Raw genomic sequence first — 21,574 nt, 5'->3', positions numbered from 1 at the left:
TTCAGAGTTTCCATTTAAAATTTAATTGAAAAAGTTTTAGAAAAATAAGAAATACAATAATATCTGTCTATCTATCTTAGACTGGCAGAGAGAAACGTGTCAAAGGCTTCAGTTCCTAAATAAATCTCTTGCTTCATCCACTTTCCTAAATTGTCTCATGCGTGCACGTTGGCTTTGGGGAATCTTGACTACTCCTTTAGATAGAATAAGGTCAATCTCTTTAGTTACTTTAGGTCTCCTCCGATACTTACATCTGTTTGTTTTTTTTTTCGCATTATATATCTGTTTTGTTAACTGTTCAAAAACGTTAAAAATATATCGAATACTTGTCATACAGCCGTACCAAACTAGCATGCTCTTTCTCATTTTCAATCCACCACGTTCAATACAGAAATACCAATATTATAGGCAATTATATTATTTTCGGAAGGGTTAATGTGGAAGGAGGTTTGGAACAATAAATAGCTTTTGTAACATCAAGGGAAGTAATTTAGTAGTGACTCACTTAGTTATCATATAAATTGAGATAGTTGGAACGATCTTTGTTTGTGATTGTGCGCCTATTCTCTATCCTAGCATTTTATTGTCTACTCGAGCTACCATTAAATGGTAAAATTGAAAACTTTAGGAAGGTTTAAGTACTCTTTCTGTAAAATGAAAACTATATTGTTCCGTTTTTACCTCAAGAACTTGTTTTTCTTTTAATTTCCGAGACGTATTTATTTTAGGCATTTTCCTTTTGGACCAAATGGTTTTCGTTTTCTTAATATTGGTTTCTTATTGATTTCTACAACTGTTCACTTGCACAAAAGTTTCATTAAAATGTTAGAATTCATTGTACATACAAAAAAAAAGAAATTGGATATTTTTGGATAGCGGTGAAATTCGTATTAAAATTCCTGTAAGTATGGGTTACTAAATTTATACGAATCCAAAGTAACTTCCTAGTGCCGTTATTTTGTGGGAGTTTACTTGTCTTGTAAAATAAGATAATCTCCTCATTAAAGGCCTGATTAATAAAAATATTCACTGTCATGTCGGGTGGCTTGAGCCTATTTATAAAATATCACACTTAATGTCTTTTGGATTATGGCCCCAGATATTCGTCGTCTAGTATCTCGTAATAAAAGGTTAGCCCTGAAATATAGAAAAATATATTCCCCAAAAAATATTCTTAAAATATAAAAAAAGTATATTCGTAAATCGTTTTTTAATACTATCAATTTCTGTTTAAATTTACGATGAAATGAACGTAAATCAAATAAAAATAATATAATTAAAAAAAACAAAGATTGTCTAAGTATGATTTGTCTGTACGGCAGTGTACGGCATATACATTATTAAAGTCATTAAACTGTGTACATAGCTTTTAAATTGGTTTAAAATTAACGTTAATATTTTTATTCTTTGTCAAAAATAAATGATGAAAGGTAATGAGAAATATTAAACATCTAATTTGCAAAACATGACAAAGTTGATTATTCCGTTTATTATTCTGATGCTGATCTCAAGCCAAATTACCCTCGAAGAAAAGAAATAAAAGAGAAAGTGAATACGTTATTAATCGGTATATTTAATATTTCTTTTGAATTTAATGAAGATAGATCTTTATACTACGTTATATTTATACCTATACTTGTTCATTTTCCGGATATTATTTTCAAAATACATAATTATTATTTATTTACAATTGTATGTAAAATATTAATCGGATTCTAATTGTATAAACAGTGAATTAGGTAGCATCTAATAACGAAATTGTTTTCAAAAATCACCACTGAGTTATTTTTCTCATATTTTTCAAATAGTAAACTCACTTCCATCTTATAGAAATCTTCCTAAAGAATTTCATTAACTACAGTTCTTTACACATTTCCATGACAAATAGCTTCCTGTTACTCGGAGACTGAGGCTATCTATTAGTAAGATATACTGTAATTGTTTCTACCAAGCTAATTTTAAAAGTCTGCTGTAGGTATCACTGTATAGAGATTATATACATCTTTGCTTATAAATATTATATATGTGATGTAAATTTGTTTTTGCTTCTTCGGGCCTCAACGATTCAACCGACCAACATAAAGTTTGGTATACATTTGGAATGAGAAGGACGTAGGTTACTTTTTATTCCAATCGATATTTATTTATTTAACTTTTTGTCGCATCTAATACATAAGAACATACAATGATAATTAGAAAATTAAATTAAAATACTGTAGGATAAAGTACAGATCAAAATAAAAACATAAAGATGAAGAAGGCGGCCTTATCGCTATGATAATCTTTTACAGATAACCTAATGTAACAATATTTTGTGGTCACGCGAGCGAAGTTTCAAATAAAGACTAGTATATAATAGAATAATAAAATGTATAATATAAGTAATTAATCTTAAGGTTTGATGTAATATTAATTCGTTTAAACAAAATTTCATTAATGTCGGCCTTATTTATTTATACGAGTATAGAATTTAATTGTACCTACATAATAGAAATAAAATTATTCTGTTCTAAGAGACCAATTCTTGGAATGTAGCAAAGTCGTTACCTACGCAGTATTATATTACAGTATAATAATTAAAATAATTAATATTATAACATTAGAATTAAATTTAGATGACCACACAGCAATCTATTGTGGAATGCCCTCGCTTGGCCGTGGATTTACATTTCAAAGACCTGGAGACACATTGGAAGGACTTTATCGTAGATACACCATAGTTATAGAAACCACGACCACTCTGGTAAGAGCGTACGTCTGATTAAATTCTGGAGCTTCAGTATATCCATAGACTTATATTTAAATTAGTGCATCAAGTGCATTTCGTTTACATGCTTTTCGTCATAGTCGTAGAATACTGGCATAGAATATATATATTTAATATTTATTAGACCCGTCAGTATTCTACGACTATAACGTTTTATAAAAATAATAATAATATTTATTTAATCAGACTACATAAGGCCCATTTTGTTAATTATAAATTGACTTAACCTATGTTAATAAATGAGCGGTCATGACGCTCTTGCATTGATAACCTGTCCCACTCAATATTTTAGGATGGGACAGTCCACTATATCAGCAATTGCCTTCAGGACACTGTTTGAGCTAACACGTACCCTATCCAACAGCGAAACAATTCGTTTGCGCCGTATTGCGTAAAAATCATCAGTACGCTCTCGTGCAAACATATATGACGTACTACAGCGATGGGGTAGCCCCAACAGTGCCCTGAAGGCATTATTATATTGTACTCGAAGAGTATTGTAAGTGTTTTGATTATAGTTGACCCACAAGCTACTCGTGTAGAACACCTGACAAAAAGCTTTAAACAGGGTTATTTTGACTTGTTTTGTACACCTAGTAAACATGCGGGCCAACATGTTACTTCTAACTGCCAATGCTCTTCTTTCGCGTTATATATCCAGGTCATCTTTTAAAGTATTTGCAATAATGTGACCGAGATATTTAAAATCAGTTACCATGTCAAGTACATTTCTATTAAGTGATATAGGAGGCACATACTTCGGTTTTTTATGTCCAGATACAAATGTCATAATTACACTTTTGCTAGAATTATATACCAGACTATGCTTTTTCGCGTATGTTTCACATTATACAATATTTATTTTTTTCACAATGTTTATTTATTCCACAAAATAAATATTTTACATTAACATATATATTTTAACCATTCATTCGCATTGAAATTTAATCGAAATGATGTATCATTTTAATTAATCTTCTAATTTAAAATTGGAAATAAAAGTAACCTAGTATATGTATCTCTCGGTGAAGGGATGAGCAGCAGTGTCTCTCTTAATACCTCACTAAAGCCTAATTGCGGTTGCTAACCCGTCTGTCAGAGGTCTTAGATTATATAGAAAGAGTGTCTCCATACAAATGCTTCGAGAAAAGCGGACTACCTTTTTCATACAATTTTGCGTGATAAATAATTATTTATTCTATATTTATTTTGTTTTATAATTTTTGCATTTTTGTAATGCGTAAAAACTCATTTTATTTACTAAATAATTAAATATAAATACTTCAAAATACATTATGTGCGTATATATAGAATACTGATATAATAAAGAGTCGGCTAATTTGACAATTAGCTAATAAAAAAAATACCCGTTTTTGAGACACGGTGCTCTATCTATATAATTTAAGGGAAGGGCTGCGTTCAGCAGTGTTCGGCAGAAATGGTACGGTATGCCCCTCTCCATCTTAAAGCTACAAGTATACATATATATATACATAGATATCTACACAAAACACCAACAACACTCACATTTATAATATTAGTACAGATGCTGGACCTGCATCCGCTTCAGCTATTCGAGAGATTACCTCAACGATGTTTATTTCTTGTAATACTGTTTATTGTCTACATATTTTGATTCTAGGTGCCAATCACTAAAGTGTAACGTAACTCTACCTTTCTTCGTAGCGAACAATAAAGGATTTTCATTCGTCATTCTTTATTCATTCAACTGTTATTAAGATTTACCTACTGAAAGAACTGCAAAGGATTTAAAGTATAAATTGCGCAACCGAGATTTAACGATTAAACTTTTGTTGTCAAAGTTTTTCAGCAACGAAGTCCATTGAAATTTTAAATATTATATGAAGTACTAAGATATTAATTACACATTAAAAATCATAAAAAAGTAATACAATTAATGTAATACTATATTGGCTTTATTGAAATTAAAATAGTTACTGAAATTTTTAATAATATAATTTTAAATAATAGAATTATTCTCTCCAAAATGCACTGTTTTGGCATAATAAGCATCAAAATTTTTTGGTGATGCTAGGTTTCTAGGATTAGCAGCAACTGTTCCATTCGTGACTGTTTATATACTTTAGAAAATTACTAATAATTCTTACTTCACTCAGTCACTGGTTGATTCATTTTGAAGTTCAAATACATTTTTAATAAAAAATAAATTTAGAAATTATTCAGGAAATCATGATGAACTTTGTTTTTGACCAATATCCAAAGAGAGAAGCTTTGGTAGATTTTTATGATTGTGTTACGCAGTTACCTAGCTAATTTCGAACCGAAATTCATAATTCAATAAGGTATACGCTCGCGTTGGCTCCATATTAATTTTGTGACGATTGAAGTTGCGGTTTTTCTCTGCTGAGCAAAAAAGGTTTGTTGCTAAGCAAAATCAACTTATAAACACGTGATTTCCTGTTCTAAATTCAATTATCATCTCGTCAATTAACGGTGTTTGTGTAAATGTTTACGATTGATGTCGCTTTTTAATGGAAAAAATTAAATTGTTAAATAGAAATTTTACATATTGGTTATATTGTCGAGTAGTGTATTTCATAGTCATGAAGTTTAAGGTGTTAAGGAGTTTCTCATGAAGCCAGAATGCAAAAACCGATTGGATTACTTAATAGTTATTAAAATGGAGTCGATGTGTATGAAAATGGGACACTTACCGAAATTCGAACAAAGAATGAGGATTACAAAAAAAAAAACGGAGAAAATATTGTGAAATCAATTGTCAATGCTGCCGGATTATAGAAAGCATTTAATCTGTGTTCCATATGAAGAGACATGTTCGCGTATTTCCAAAGACATAAGATAAACAGGGCTCTACACCTCATTGCATATACGTCAAAGATGACGTAGGTGCCTTGTAGTGTGTTCACTTCATGTGAGTGGAATATAGGTATGGTTTTGATCATGTTTCCTTCATTTAATCTGGTATCTGCGTAATTAAATAAGATTGTTGGCTTTTTTGCAAACTAGCAGTAATAAATTAACATATTAATACAAATATACATTGTACAAATATATAAGAAAGTATTTTTAACGCTTTACTTTATTAAACTAGCACCGCAACTCTGCAAGATAAAACAAGTAGATATTTATATCAGACTGTGTAAAATTAAAAAAGGAGTACATAGAAGAAACGATAATGTTTAGCACTTACTAGTCATCATCATATCAGCCATTAGTGTTCACTGCCGAAGATATGCCTCTCACTAGTTCGCGTGGATGCCAGTAGTTGCCACGCTTGGCAGGCGGGTTGGCAACTGCAGTTAAGTGTTTGGTAATATTTTTAATCGACACTGCTGCCCATCCCTTAACTGTTGAGAATCCTTAGTCGCCTCCTATGACATCTATGGGAAAAGAAGGGCCATTCTATGCCGGAACCACACAGCAAATTCTTGCACTATTCTAATGCATTCGCGAACAACTTTGCTGCTGGTTTAATTCACTTTCCAAATTCTTAAGTACTTATTAGTGTTTGTATAGAATTTAACCTATATTATCATTCTGCCACAAATGTTCTTTTTTAGTGATCTGTTCGGTTCTAGAGATCTCGGCCTTCCGAGTCACTGCAATTTTTTACCAGTATCTCGTATGCAATTGCAGTATCTCCTTTTCCCCTTTCCTCATAAATCTTTTATTCCTTTTCTACCAACTTTATTTAAAAAAAGTCTTTCCCAAAGTTTCCCTCCTTTTTCCTTAATACTTTCCTTCATATCGTAGGTGGCGGATGCCACCACCAAATGCATTCCTAAGAAGGATTGACATTGAACAGGCGGCCGGTTTTAAAACTAAAAGCCAAAATCTTGTATAATATAATGACATATTACGCTGCTACATAATATATAATTGGGACAAAAGTAGGAAGATGACTCTGTAATATCAATATACGGTATCATTGCTCCTCTTGCTATTATAAATATTAAAATTTACCCTTTTATCTACGTGTTATTATAGTATTATTAGATGAAATATAATATTCGGAAATCAAACAAGTTATTCGGTACTATACTGGTATATATAGTAAAGACCAGCTAGGTGGGAGTCGCAGTTTTCCATATAAATCGTATATAAAAATAAAAAAGCTAGTAACGCATTAGCATCTTCTTTGGTGTTGCAAGTATTAATAAGTGATGGTTACCACTTTCCATCAGATCCACGGTCATTTTCTTGCTATCAATAAAAAAAAAAATAGAACAAAATAAAGATTTTTTTATCCTCACATTTTTAATCGCCATTATGCGGGCGAAGCCGATAACAGCTAGTAAAATATTCCATTTCAATTAGGAATAAAAAATTTGAAATTAGAGTATCGCTATCAAATCTGCGGGGAGATGAGGGTGAGTTTTATCTGACAGACTAAAGACGTTCATCTTTAGAAAAGAAATAGTAAGTAGGTAAGTAGTAACATTTCCAGATTGAAAGAAAAGTTCCTAGACTTTGATCTTTTATTACCGTTAAAAATGCTTTTATATATTTTGACATGAATGATAGAATAGAAAATTATTACAGCTATGTCACGCATTTCATATTTATATTATTGGTAATAATATCATATCAAATATCTCAAGTCTTACTTTAATAAAGGTAAAAATAATATAAATATCAATTGACTTACTCTGAAAAGCTGACTTTATATTTTCTTTAAAGAGAAACCATTAATATATGTATTTCATAAATTTGTACCGTGGGCATTTGTTTGTTTCATGTGGGTTGATATTTTTTTCTACGAATGAATCAATAGGTGAAAAATCTTTTAACTTTTTACTGAAGAAATTACATAGTCATGTTTTTTCGAAATTAATAACATATGAGTATTAATACTTATATACATTATGCAATCATATATATTTAATTTTAAATGATCTATCTAATTTAAAATGTATCTATATTTATTAAATATAGATACACAGGCTATTTGAGGATAATTTTAAATAAACGATAGTGTCCATTCACTGTAACAATCTTCTTTAAAAATAAGTTTGTTTCTATTATGTTTACTTGTCTTTTTTAACGAATAAATGTACTCTATCTGTTGGAAAGTGGTAATCGATACTTATAAATGTAAATAGCATCGTAGATATCACAAAATATACAGTGACGCCCATGATACCATTTATGCGTTGCTACTCCTTAGAACTAGGTATATGTAGTAGTTTAATGCTCTTCCAACCGAGAGATATTAAAGCAACTGTGCTTACAGTTGCTTAGTAATAGTAACACGAGTGAGATAGACGTAGGTAGATGTAAAGACGACTTTGTACCGTCTTTGGTTTTCGTTTAAATTTGATTAAAAGGTATAGTGGTAAAATGTTTCATGTCATGCCTGATAATAATGTGACTTGCCTGTATACGTATAAAAGCGATTTACCTCAAGATCTCAAAATGGCTAGTTTCATAATACATAATAAGATTCTAAGACGATTCATATTCACAGTTTATATAATTGGCTGTTTTCGTATAAGAATCCGCAAAATAAATATTTTTACAATAATGATTTAAAAAGAAATAACTAATACTCTCAGAAAACGATTGAAAAAATTAATATTCCGAATACAGAGATAGCACCTAGAATCATTTTACTATATTGTCAAATAATTTAAAAGTAATGGAGGGATCAAAATATTAATAATAATTGAGTTGGCTAGTGTTTATTATTGACGTAGCAGTTTATGCAAATATTTGAGTGGTGCTAATTAAAAAAAGACAACTTAAAACTACTTCTAAATAATTCTATTTGAATAAAGATAATTTGAAATGAATAAAATGTACAGGTTTTAGTTTCGTTTGTAATTTTATTGTTTTTTTTTTAAATATTATAGGTATTGTTTTTTTTATTATTATTTATTCTATTAGAGTCTTAATAACTTCTTACTTTCATTGAAACCATCATTTTAAAGAATAAATTTAACATTCGATTAACAACAAAATGTACCGATAATGTAATTGGGCAAATGCCTATTCTAACCAAATAGATAGAATGTCGGATGCAAGGATGCAGAAACAGATATGCAAGGCGAAACTGAATGCATCTAGGTACAAAGAGAATCTGTCGTTATTAGATATATCTGCAGAAGAAATCAAGAAATACGGAAATGAAAATAATGACAGATGAAACAAAAATATATTGCGATCATAAAACCTATCTACCTACGCGGCAATATTCCTTGACAGCTGTACGTGACGTGCCAAAATTTTTGGCACTGCGCGATAAATTGGAGAAATCACAACATTTTAGGAAAACGTTTTTTTGTTTTTGTTTTCATTCAGTTTTACTGTAAAATATTTCCTTAAATGATGTCAATTGTTTTGATTTCTATCGTATAATATGCAGTAGGAAACAAGCCTGATAAATGTCTCTATGTATGTCTAAGTATACAATACAGATTTCTTTAGACTAATATTGTATCACTCGTTGTGTTTCGCTATTTCAAAGTCTAGAGGATTAAAATACTCTACTTGTTGTATGATATATTGTGCTGGATATATAAATTAACTACGTTATTACTTAACAGCAAAATTAGTTTCTCGTTCTTCAGTTTTACAATTTTGTATAGCAGTGTAGTAATAAAAAGCATCATTAAATGAATTAAAATATTTTAAGTCAAGATGGACTAATACACGAAAAGTTAATAGTAAAATATATTATAATATAGTAAAATATATAACTTTAATATTTATTTATGTATCCTCTCCTTTTAAAGAGAAACCAGTATAACAGATAATACAATCCTAGTTGTGGGATTTGAATGTGTTGTTCATCACAATTAACTTACAGCAGTCCGAGCGACGACGAGCCACAGAGCACGATCTTCGCTTCCAGTTACTACCCGTAACCCTACGTATGTATGTCATCGTTACACATAGCCAGTCTTCATTCCACTCTACTCTTATCGAACTCACGGTTTCCCCTCCAGAACACGTCTGCCCCAACGATTATATGTTCTACGGCAGATATTCCTACGACTTCAACTTGCAAATTAATTGAGGTATACCGGTAATCTCGGCCCTTTGGTTAATTAATTCGATTCGGATTCAATCCTTTAAAGAAACACCAAATATAGCTCATTCAAAAGCTTGCTAAGAGATTTTCAATCGGTGGACTTTAGTGTCTACATTTTGTTAACGTATACCATCACAGGTAGGTCGCACTGATTACATACTTTTGTTTTAAGTCTTTATGATAGAGACAACGTGAATTCCTGACAGAGTCTCTTGACTTTGCTCTCAAAATTGTACTAACCAACTTGGAGCATTTTCCCTAAATAAACATTTTCCTGAAGAACTTCAAGAGCAACTCCATTTATGTTAAACATGTAATGTGTGATTATTATGATCTGATTCTAGGCTAAAATACATAGGGCGTGAACATTATTATGTCACGTTTTAATCAGTACTAAGTTATAATATAATAATAAGGTTTAGATCTATATTTCTTGAATTAATTTGTTCATTGTTTTCTCAAAATTTTATGCTGAAAATTACACAAACCTATATCGAAATTGTAGTTACTAATTACTTTGTTTATTAAATAGTTTAGTTAATCAATTCAATATTCGAAATCAATTCGGAAGTACTCGGCTTCACCCCGTCCTTCCAGTAATAGGGGCCTAGTCAGTAATGTACTTCATTCAATGAGTGATTCATTGAATGTAGTTCTTCACTTGAGCTGAATAGAACAGTGTTCAAGGAAATTAAATGCACCTATAATATATTAGTATAATCAATCTGTACCATAAGGGCTGACTACCGAGAATAATCACATGATATTCACAAGATTTGTTGGATATCCATTTATCAACCTTTGTTAAGTATCGGCAATAAATTTTAGTTTAATAAGCTGAATTATAAAATAAAAAATAATACGACATAATTCTATAACTAATTACGTAAACGATTTATTTGTAATATACGTGTAATTGTATATTAGAGTAAAGCAACGTGTTTTGTATTAAGATAAAAACATTAGGTGCTGGAATAGACGCACAATATTTTAGACAAAAAACATTACTTAATTAAATATGGATATAAACTAATAATAATAAAAAGGATAAACATTTTTCATTAGAATATTGTATTATAATTAATTTAAAATTTATGTAAATTTAAAACGATTTGTTAAATGTATCGCTAAGCTCAAAACTCGAGAAGGGCTGGGCTAATACGGAATATTTATTTTTTGATCATATAGTTGTCGAAGCTCGCAGAAGGTTTAAATAAAGTTGAAAATTGGAAAAATTTACTTGGAAAATATAAACTTATTTTTTTTCCTATTCAAAGTTTCTAGATATCAATTCCAATATTTAAGTCAAATATTGACATCAAAAATACGAGTATCGATCGGAAAGAAATCAGACTGCCACAGCCAAATAGTTTTTGATGGCGGGAAGTGATTGTTAGTAATGCGGACTACCAGCCCCATTGCTAGCAATATACGACCTCCATATGGTTCCCCCTGGAAACCACTGTGCTGAATTCCAGGTTTATTCATCACAATGAGTTAACTGACCTGCCTTTTCATTGTCGTCTATCATTCTTCACTGGTGCCCCGCCAGCATATACTGTTAACGCAGGTGGGGTTATCATTTCATTTTTATCTATTAAAAAATAGCTTTTGATAGAACGACGTTTGCCAAAAGAATTAATTCACATGCATTTTGCAATTTATTTAATTTACTCTTTATTGCACCAATTAAAGATTAATAAAAAAAAACTACTAAATAAAATAATAATATGTATGTAAATAAACTTTATAATAAATAAATAAATAATGTAATAAACTATTGCACATCGTAGTATCGGTAGTATGTTGTCGAAATCAATATCTTAGATTAGGTTTTATACGTTATGTGACTAATAAAATGAAAGATCATATACAATGGCATCGTCACAAAAGATTTCTTCCATATCTCTAAAACTTTTGTTTCTGATTGATTTTCCGATTTCTTCCACAAAAACTCAGCTCATATAAATGATACCTACATGTATAAATTTATCTTGTATCTATGGAAACCGTAACAAAATTTTTGTACTAGTTTCTGAGACTATATATCGATCTCTCTATCTGTACATGATAAAACTAATAGAAAGACCAACAAACAATTTCAACGGGGACTTTATAATATATTATTACTAGCTTTTAATCGCGAATTCGTCCGTGTGACCGGGATATATTTACTGACCGAGATAAAAAGAAGTCTATATCCTTCTCCGTCCTATCGTCACGTACTATACGTGTATACTAAATTTGATAGTAATTAATTAAGCCGTTAAGACGCTAATACTAACTAGCACTAACAAACAAATAAAGAAACTCGCTTTCACATTTATAATATAGTAGCCGGACCTCCATCTGTAAAATGGATGTACTTTAAACCTACTCCCTAATATTTGCATTTTTATAGGTATGTGGAAAGGATCTAGTCATATTGCAAATTTGACTAGATTTCCAAAATCCCTGTGCATTGCATATAACTGTGTAGATATAGAAACGTTAAACTCAAATACATTCCGAATTAAAATTAAAAGAAATAAGTAAGTTCTCGTAGTTTAATATAAAATTTCATTTTTCAAAATCATAAAATAACACTATTCATTTCAGTTGGCTACAAACATTACTGTGTTAGAAATGAGTGCACAATTTTATTAAGTACACTCACATGTTTTTTTTACAGCATACATACTTTAGATATGCGATATATATATATATATATATATATATATATATATATATATATATATATATATATATATATATATATATATATATATATATATATATATATATATATATATATATATATATATATATATATATATATATATATATATATAGGTATACATTAGTATGTGTGTATATGTATACACGAATCTATGGATATCCTCAACGTTTATCCTAAAAACGGTTAGACGGATTTGAATAAATGGGGTGTCATTAAAATCTTAATTATAATTAACCCTTTATATAGCCTACGGTGTTGCCGTATAATTATGCGGCAACATTATACGTTGTGTGGTGATTGTATAAAATTATATATTATTACTATAAATTGTCAAAATATTGCGAAATTTGAATGTTGTATTTTTGAGATGTAATCACTACCTCTTGTTTTAGGTTTGAAAACAGATAACTAGTTACTACGTCATTTATCATTTCGCTGCAATATTTACAAATTTTATTTAATTCAATCAATTATAGACTCTCTTTTTAAATGTTATGAATACGAAATAATTGAAGGCTATTATTACAAATATTGAAGAATATGAATAATGAAACCATTACTAAGTCGCGCAATCTACAACTCATAGCGAACAGCTTATATTTTCTCTAGTAGAGAACGTGAACGCAAGCGGTGTTCATGATTTTGATTTTACACTGTGCATCAATTTTGAGTTTATAATCATAGTAGTTTTTACCCGATACTTCATCCACGTGATCGGACATGTTTATTCACCAGGATAAAAAGTAGCCTATGACTTTCTCCATTCCATATACGTGTATACCAAATTTCATAGTGCCTGGTTAACCTTTACGGTACTAAAAAGTACCTCTTAAACTTTCACATTTATTTTATTACGAGTAATAAAGATATCGTCAATTTCAGTGTTGTTAAGTGATGGAAACCTCAAATAATTTTAGTATAAAGTAAAAACTAATTAAATTTGTTACTAAATAAGAGTAGATACTTGGATGGTTGTCTTTGTCGCTTGTTGGTTATAATACTCGGCTTAATCAACGTCAACGCGGCTCTTTGATTAATTAGGTTTTATAATACTCCGTATGTCCGGAGATAGGGTAATTTGGATATTCAATTCTACACATAAAATTAAAGTTTTGTCTGAATTAAAACTCATATCCACTAAGAAATTAATTTCTGGTGTAAATTAGGTACTTTACCAGAGGTATTTTACCAGAGAGAGATATTCTATAAAAGTCGTTTGCTTGATCACCTCTGTCCGATTCGTGTTTCTACCGTAAAGCGATTGTGTTTGCATGACTGTGTTTCCGTTTGAAGGATGGAATATGGCAGTGAATTTACAGGATACAAAGGAATAATACCTGAGTCTTCAGGAATGGCAACGCATGGGGAGTATCATAGGCGAAACAGTATACTTTGTTATGTCCATGGTACTGCTCATGTCTATAGGCGACGGTTACCACTTTCAATCAGGTGGGCCGTCAGCTTGTATGCCACTCTAAGTTGTATAAAAAAAGGTACTAAAGTTTAGACCAAAACCTGATTTTTTAAATTATTAATAATAACTATATGCACACGCTGTGTGGTCCCAGCATAGAATAGGCCACCCCTTCCTTTCCCGTGGGTGTCGTAAGAGGCGACTACGGGAGGGCGAGAGATGGGCAGCAACATCTCTCTTAAAACATCTCCAAAGCCTAACTGCGATTGCCAATCCACCTGCCGAGCATGGCAACTACTAGCAAAACCCTCCAAGGAGGTGGGGAGGCTTATGTTAAGCAGTGGACAGTTAAAGGTTCATATGATAATGATATGTACATATACCACTCAACACTAGCACTAAAATTGTATATATACCAGGTCACTCTGAAAGTATTGAGATAAAAAGTTTATATGTATGTAAGACTGGTCAGTTATAATTTATTTAAAAATATGATTACTTAGAAGTAAACGAGATACATTCTAAGTTCGAAACTTCCCTCCACATTTTTTGCGAGCTAATTAAAATCACCGTGTCTCATTAAAAAATTTGCGTCGAGAACATTTTCGCGCTATGATTTTTTACAATTTTAAGTGTCGTCTGAAACCGGACGAATCATACGATAGACTTCAAATAGCATTCATGAATGTAAGCCCTTCTAAGGTAATTGTGTATCGTGGGTATAATAAATTTAAGCGCGTTCGACTAACTTTAGGGGATGAAGAAAGAAGTGGTCGCCCTTGACGGCTGTTACGGAAGAAAACGTGCTAGTAGTGAAAAATTTGATCCAAGACAATAAACGAGTTACATACAAAGAGATTCAGCATATACTGCAGATTGGATCAGAAAACCTTCACGAGATACTACACGTGCATCTACGGGTGCGGAGGATAGTTTCACGCTGGGTGTCGCACAACCTCATCGATGTTCATGTTGCCTCAGAAGCAGGCAAGGTTGGAATGGTGCCATGATATGCTAGACAAATTTGAAGCAGGCTCGTCTCGGCGTGTTTACGACATCGTTACAGTTGATGAATCATGGATTTATCAATACAATCCAGAAACAAAGCACCAGTCGACGCTTTGAGTGTTTCAAAACGAATCAACGCCTACCAAAGTAAAGCGACCTAGAAGCGGGGGAAAAATTTTGATCGTGAGCTTTTTCAATTTGACTGGTTACTTGATGTTAATTCCTTTATGAAATCAAAGAAGCATTAACGCAGAATGGTATACTACCAAATGCGTGGCAGAAGTTTTCTCTGCTGTGAACAACAAGCGACCAAACACAGGGCTCCGCGGGTACCACGATAATGCGCCCTCCCACACCGCAATCCAAACGAGGGACTTCCTAGACAGCACACCGGTCAAACTCCTGGGTCACCCTCCTTACAGCCCAGACCTAGCACCGTGTGACTTCTTCTTATTTCCAAAAATAAAAAAATCAACTCAAAGGGATAGAATTTTCATCGCCGGATGATGCTCTCTCAGCGTTCGAACAGGCTGTAAACGAGGTGTCTGCGGCGGACTGGAAAAAGTGTATCGAAAACTGGTTCAGACGCATGAAACTTTGTATAGAGGCTGGTAGAGAGTACTTTAAAAAAATGTAATAAAAATATATTTATCTATAGAAAATTTTTTTAGTGTCGCAAAACTTTCTGATGTACCACTTACTATATATTTTATAGAGACTAATCATAGTGACCACAACCCATCTAACGGTAAGCAGATAATGTGGTCTAAACGTTAGGGTCATCATCACAGCAATTACTACTTGGCGAATGTCATCTTGTATTTGTTTGTATAAATTATATTAACTATACTTAACAAATGTAACTCCAAATTGTATATTTTCATAAATGAGGATTATTAGTCCTTCGCTTTTGTTAATTCTATAAAATGAGGACTTCGTGTAACCGGGATTTATTAAATTTCAATGTTTAGTTGTTCACAATACTATAACATAATACTTGTATTTAGTATTGCAAAAAAGAAACAATTTTATTTCTATTGTTTTTTTTTTTTCATTTTCCTCCCACACATAACGTATTTTTATAACTTTACCTAAATGCAATTTTCACTTCGGAACCCAAATTTATATGTTTCACATTTGTATGTGAATTTCTAAGAAATGGTAGAAGACAAATATTTAATTTAAAAGTTTCCATGCATCTGCCTTTACCAGATGAATGGATGGATTTCCAGAAGAACAGACAGAGTTATCACGATAATAAATTTAAGTTTGGGTACGGTACCATAAATACTTTCAAACTTGTTACAGTAATTACAAGATACAAATAAATAAAGGTTAAGTCGAGTGACACCAGTCGGAATCATCATATCAGCCTTTAACTGTCCACTGCTAAACATAAGCCTCTCCCTTGGGGGATTTTGTCAGTAGTTGCTATGCTTGGCAGATGGGTTGGCAACCGCAGTCAGGCTTTAGAGATATTTTAAAAGGAACGCTGCTTCCCGTCTTTGCCCTCTCTTAGTCGGCTCTTACGACACCCACGGGATAGGAAGACATGGCCTATTCTATACCGGGACCATACGGCCACCCAGAATAATCGTAACTAATCAGATTTAATAAAACATTTTTTGTAAATTTTTTGTTTTTTATTTACACTTTATTGTATACAAAAAAGGTTATAGAAAATATAAGAGTTTTCTTCCAGAAAACCTGCAAGAGATTACGATTTTGTTTTATAGTTTATATTAAAATCCGTTTAAGCGTGATTAACGTAACAAACAAACAAAAAATAATATCCAAACATCTTAACACACGCATATTTGTAACGTTGGGAGGATTACATTCTTTGTTTTGACTAAAAAATGTAAAATTTAAAATAATTAAAAATAACATTTGAGATTACAAATGTTACAGATTTAACCATTTATAAAATAATTTGTGTTTATAATAACAATATTAAAACATAAATATGTGTATACATGTATTATTTAGAGAAGTATTTATTACAATAATCAATAATTAATTTGTAATTATTTAAATTGTTATATATAAAAAATACATGTGCACATATAATTAATATACATGCAATTAAATATTAGTCAAACTTTATCGTTTTAATAAATAGTTAAAGCTCGATGATAGAAAATTTACCTTTTTATATTCCAAACTTTCACTTAATTTTATAATAACAAATGACACTGTAAACTAAAAACAGTTAATAATTAATTTATATTCGATTTGATTTAATTGTTACATTATTTCCACCATACAAGATAACCGTTATTTTGATAGTCAGATAACGAGTTCGTTTCGTTACGCGACGCGCCAGACTTTCATGTAGGTCGCAAGCTCGCGTTCAACTGAACAGTCTGTACAACTGAAACCATGTTCTTCCCGTAGAGAATTTCAGCGTCAATTTATTTGTTTACACTTAATTACAAACAGTGGTTACCACTATGGTCTGGTCTAAAAGCTGTTTCTAAAGACTAAAAACGCAAGACGCAAAAGTATCAAAATCCCACCCGATATAAATTGTTTTTAGAAAAATCCCGTCATTGTCGGCATACATCAAACAATCTTATATTTTGCGATTGCATATTGACAGGTATTTGCAAAACGTCGACAATAATGTGTTTTAGTTATTTTCGATATTGTTTATTTTATTATCCGACGTGCGTTTTAAAATTTATACCTACAGCTGAGAAAAAACACAGAAGTCCGATCGACGGTTTGTTTTCATAGTTACCTACGTAGCGGAGTAAATGGAATCCTAATCGAAATGATTCCGATGTCTCTCTGTCTACCTATAACTCATAGTTTCATAACTTGTATATATTACCGAAAATGTGGATTGATACTCATAATTTATAAATTTAGTTTTTCGGTGACATCGCACTTAATACTTATTTACATCTGGATTAAACAGAAAATTAACAATCTGTAGTTTTTAAGAATATAAAACTGAGATTTCATAGTAGGTAAAATTTATCGTCTTATTTACATATTGTACGACATAAACTTACCCCTGAGACTTAGATATCGGGTATGGGCTGTACTATAGTTAGTTTGCTACATAAAGCACAATATTTCGTGTACTTACATACATACTCGTAATATAATGAAATTGTAACTATACTATATCTATTCATAGGAGATTTAAAATCTAAGAAAAATTTATATGAGGGATATTAATAAGAACAATGGAGGTAAATTTTTTTAAATTTTATTATTCTGTTTTAGTATCACCCAAAAACGTATATTGTAGTGATAGCAATGCTCGCTGATATAATTATAATACAATATAAATGCTTATGGTATTTCTGTGATAATATGGTCCAGGCATTAATTCAAATAATTAGCCATAAATATAAGATCACAATAAAATCTTAACGACAGAGCAAAGGGATATGTCATTTATGTTCAGTTTATGTGGATAATGATTTTCACATATTTTTTTTATTATTGACTCAACTTTATTGAGCTGAAATTGTTTGAACTTATATAAAATAAATTTATGAGTACACAACAGATTCTTAGTGACACAGAAGATGAACAATGAATCAAAAGTTGAATTTTGAATACCTAAAAAGAATGTAAGCATTGGAAGACTGTTCATTTCGAATTTGAAACTTTAAAATTGACGTTCAAGTTTTTGATTTTAACGCGTGTTACAACATCTTCGGAAAATTCCTCTCTTAATAACTGAAATAAGTATTGAAAGTTTGCTATTTTTTAATATCTAATCTCTAAGATTAGCGATTTTGTATCTATATAGACTATCATAATATAATATTACTATAAAAGTATAGATATAAAAAAAATAGGATTGGTTATTTATTATTCTTATTTTTTTATGACATGGGGAAATGAGCATGTAGCTAACGTGATGATATGTGATTATCGCCGCCCATAGGCACCCGCAACATCAGAGAAATTCCAAGTGTGTTGCCGGCCTTTTAGGAAGGAATATGCTTTTTTCTTGGAGGTTTTAATGCCGTATCTGTTCTTTTTTTTATACAACTTGTATAAAAAATGTTCGGAAATACTGCTGCTAGAAATTGATTCCATACTTTAGTTATGCGTGTAAGAAAATGTTTACAGAAACACACAATAAAGGACCGCCACTCATTCAGATGATCGGGATGCAACTTTAGCTTGTGACGAATTGTACCGTGATAAAATTCATCAGCTGGATATATGGATGTTAATCCAAATAATTTCTCTAAACACTATGATATATGCGATAAAAGTCGCAAAGAGACTCAAAGTCTCAACGCAATTATCTCTTATGCTGTTATTATAAACTAAGAAGCAAATTTAAATATTTTAAGAAAACTATTCCTTAAGGGGATGAACTTAGGAGTGAAAATACGAATAATTAATGAATTTAATGTAAAATCCCCACCTTTAATAGAAAATGACGCCATTTCTGAGGAGTATGTTATATTTTACATTTTCTCATGCGCACTGATTCGCGTGGGCGAATAAACGCGATAAAGACTAGTTTATTACAAACATATTTAGTAAATACATGTACTCACCTAATATATGTATAAACTAGCCATTTCCCGTGCCGTTGCCTGCTTCTAACTATATAGTTCCCGTATATCATTCTCATTAGAAATCTTCATGAACCTAGTCTTATATTAATAATTCTTTATTAAGGTTTTTTTTTAATGGGTAATAATGGAATGGTAAACCCGCCCGCGCTATTGGTATACACTGGCGGGGCACCAGTGAGAGATGATAGGTGAGGATGAAGCAGGTCAGTTAGCCATCGTGACGAATTCAACAAGGATTAATCACGATGGTTTCCAGGGGGAACCACGTGGAGGTCGACCTGATAAGGTGTATTGGTAGCAATAGATTCATTAGACCCCTTTACTAACAATCCCTTTCCCCCCTCTTTATTAAGGTTACCAGGACCCACTTTTTATATTTTGCTTTTTATATTGTATTATATACTTAAATGATAATTACATATCGAATACCTTCATAAAGTTTCAGCCAATTCAACCGATCGATTATTTTATAGCATTTTGTATGTGATTCTTTAGATTGATATAATTTTTTTTTCTTATAAACTGATTGAAATAAATTAAACACTAAACGTTAAGTGGATCAAACCGCAACGCATTAGTAAAAACTGCATTAAAATCGATTAAGCCCTTTCAGAGATTAGCATGCACAAAGGTATAGACAAACAGATATATAGACAAATAGACAAAAATTCTAAAAATCGTTTGTGTTAACAGAATCCGCTGAAGGGCACCAGTAAGTGGTATATGATTAGTTAATCGTGATGAATACACCTGGAATTCAGCACGATGGGAAACCACGTGGATGTCGAACTGATAAGGTATATTGCTAGCAATGGCACTGGTAGTCCGTCATTACAAACAATCTCTCCCCACCCCAAAATACAACAATACTATACACATAATATCTTAATAAATAAACTCGATGAATGACTTTTTTTACTTTGGACAAGTTGAAAATTTAAAAACAACCAGCGGGAAACAACCCCACTCATCTTTTTAAATATTTAATTCAGGATGCCAACAATTTTACATTTCATTAACGTCCCTCTGCGAAAACAGACTGACCCTCCATGGTCGCTTTATACTGCTTAGATGATCAGTTAATAATGCACTAAAGTAATTTTATGCAAACTAGATCTACTAGAGTTTCATTATTTTTAAGTAAATAAATAAAAAAGTCCTTATCCTTAATATTTAATAATATTGTAAACTAGATTTTGCCCGTGATTTCACACGCGTTTGAAAGTAGGAGTAAGTATTAAAATATACCACATAATAATAAGTCTTTCAGGAACATAACTAACCGCATCCAATTGGGGGAGGGAGGTTTTTTATGAGTGAAAATGGTATGGTAACCCCGCCTGCGCTAACGGGATACGCTGGCGGAGCACCAGTGAAGGGTGATAGATGAGAATGAAAACAGGCCAGTTAGCCCATCATGATGAATTCATCAGGAATTAACCATGATAGTTTCCAGGGAGAACCGCGAGGAGGTCGACCTGGTTGGGTATATTGCTAGCAATGGGATTCTCAGTCTCCATTACTAACAATCCCTTTTCCCCCGGGGGAGGGAGGTTAGGGATTGTTAATAATTAGATTCAACAGATCTATTACTAGCAATATACCCTAACAGGTCGACCTCCACGCGGTTCACACTTTTCTTTGTTTACAGTATTTATACTAAACAAATTGTTGCACTAATCAACCTTGTTTTTAATACAAATGTACGCGCGTGTTAGATATTTATTTTAAATTATATTAATTTTTTTAAACATCTTGTATTAAAATGTATACCTACATTTATTAATAAAAATCAGACTAACTACTTTAAATATATTAAAACGTTAAAATTGTTATTATACCAAATTTGATAATTAATTGTTCTTGTAATGTATAATATAGAACACTAATTTATATTTTAATAAATTTTATAATTATTATTGTCATGATACTTGAATAAAAAGTAATGAAATTGTAAGAACACGTGGTCTCGCTGACTTGTTCACTCGAATTCAGCCCTGCAGATATAAAAGATTGTTATTTGGGTGGGGAGACACTTGTGACGAATTGTACTGTGATAAAATTGTCTTGC

At 31.4% G+C, this 21,574-nt stretch overlaps 1 protein-coding gene across 1 annotated transcript in view; it reads right to left on the bottom strand.

The window, feature by feature from the left end:
• Positions 1–17,284, bottom strand: part of LOC113521900 (G-protein coupled receptor dmsr-1-like) — a 39,358-nt gene extending 22,074 nt beyond the window's left edge. Inside the window, exon 1 of the mRNA XM_026907562.3 lies at positions 17,093–17,284. The gene's annotated coding sequence lies outside the window, so the exon portion shown is untranslated. The remainder of the gene's footprint in view (positions 1–17,092) is intronic.
• Between the last annotated feature and the right edge of the window lie 4,290 nt (positions 17,285–21,574).

The sequence above is a fragment of the Galleria mellonella genome, unplaced genomic scaffold (assembly GCF_026898425.1).
Source record: "Galleria mellonella isolate WM207_F2 unplaced genomic scaffold, CSIRO_AGI_GalMel_v1 utg63, whole genome shotgun sequence".
Lineage (NCBI taxonomy): Eukaryota > Metazoa > Arthropoda > Insecta > Lepidoptera > Pyralidae > Galleria > Galleria mellonella.
This window is presented reverse-complemented; position numbering and strand designations above follow the sequence as displayed.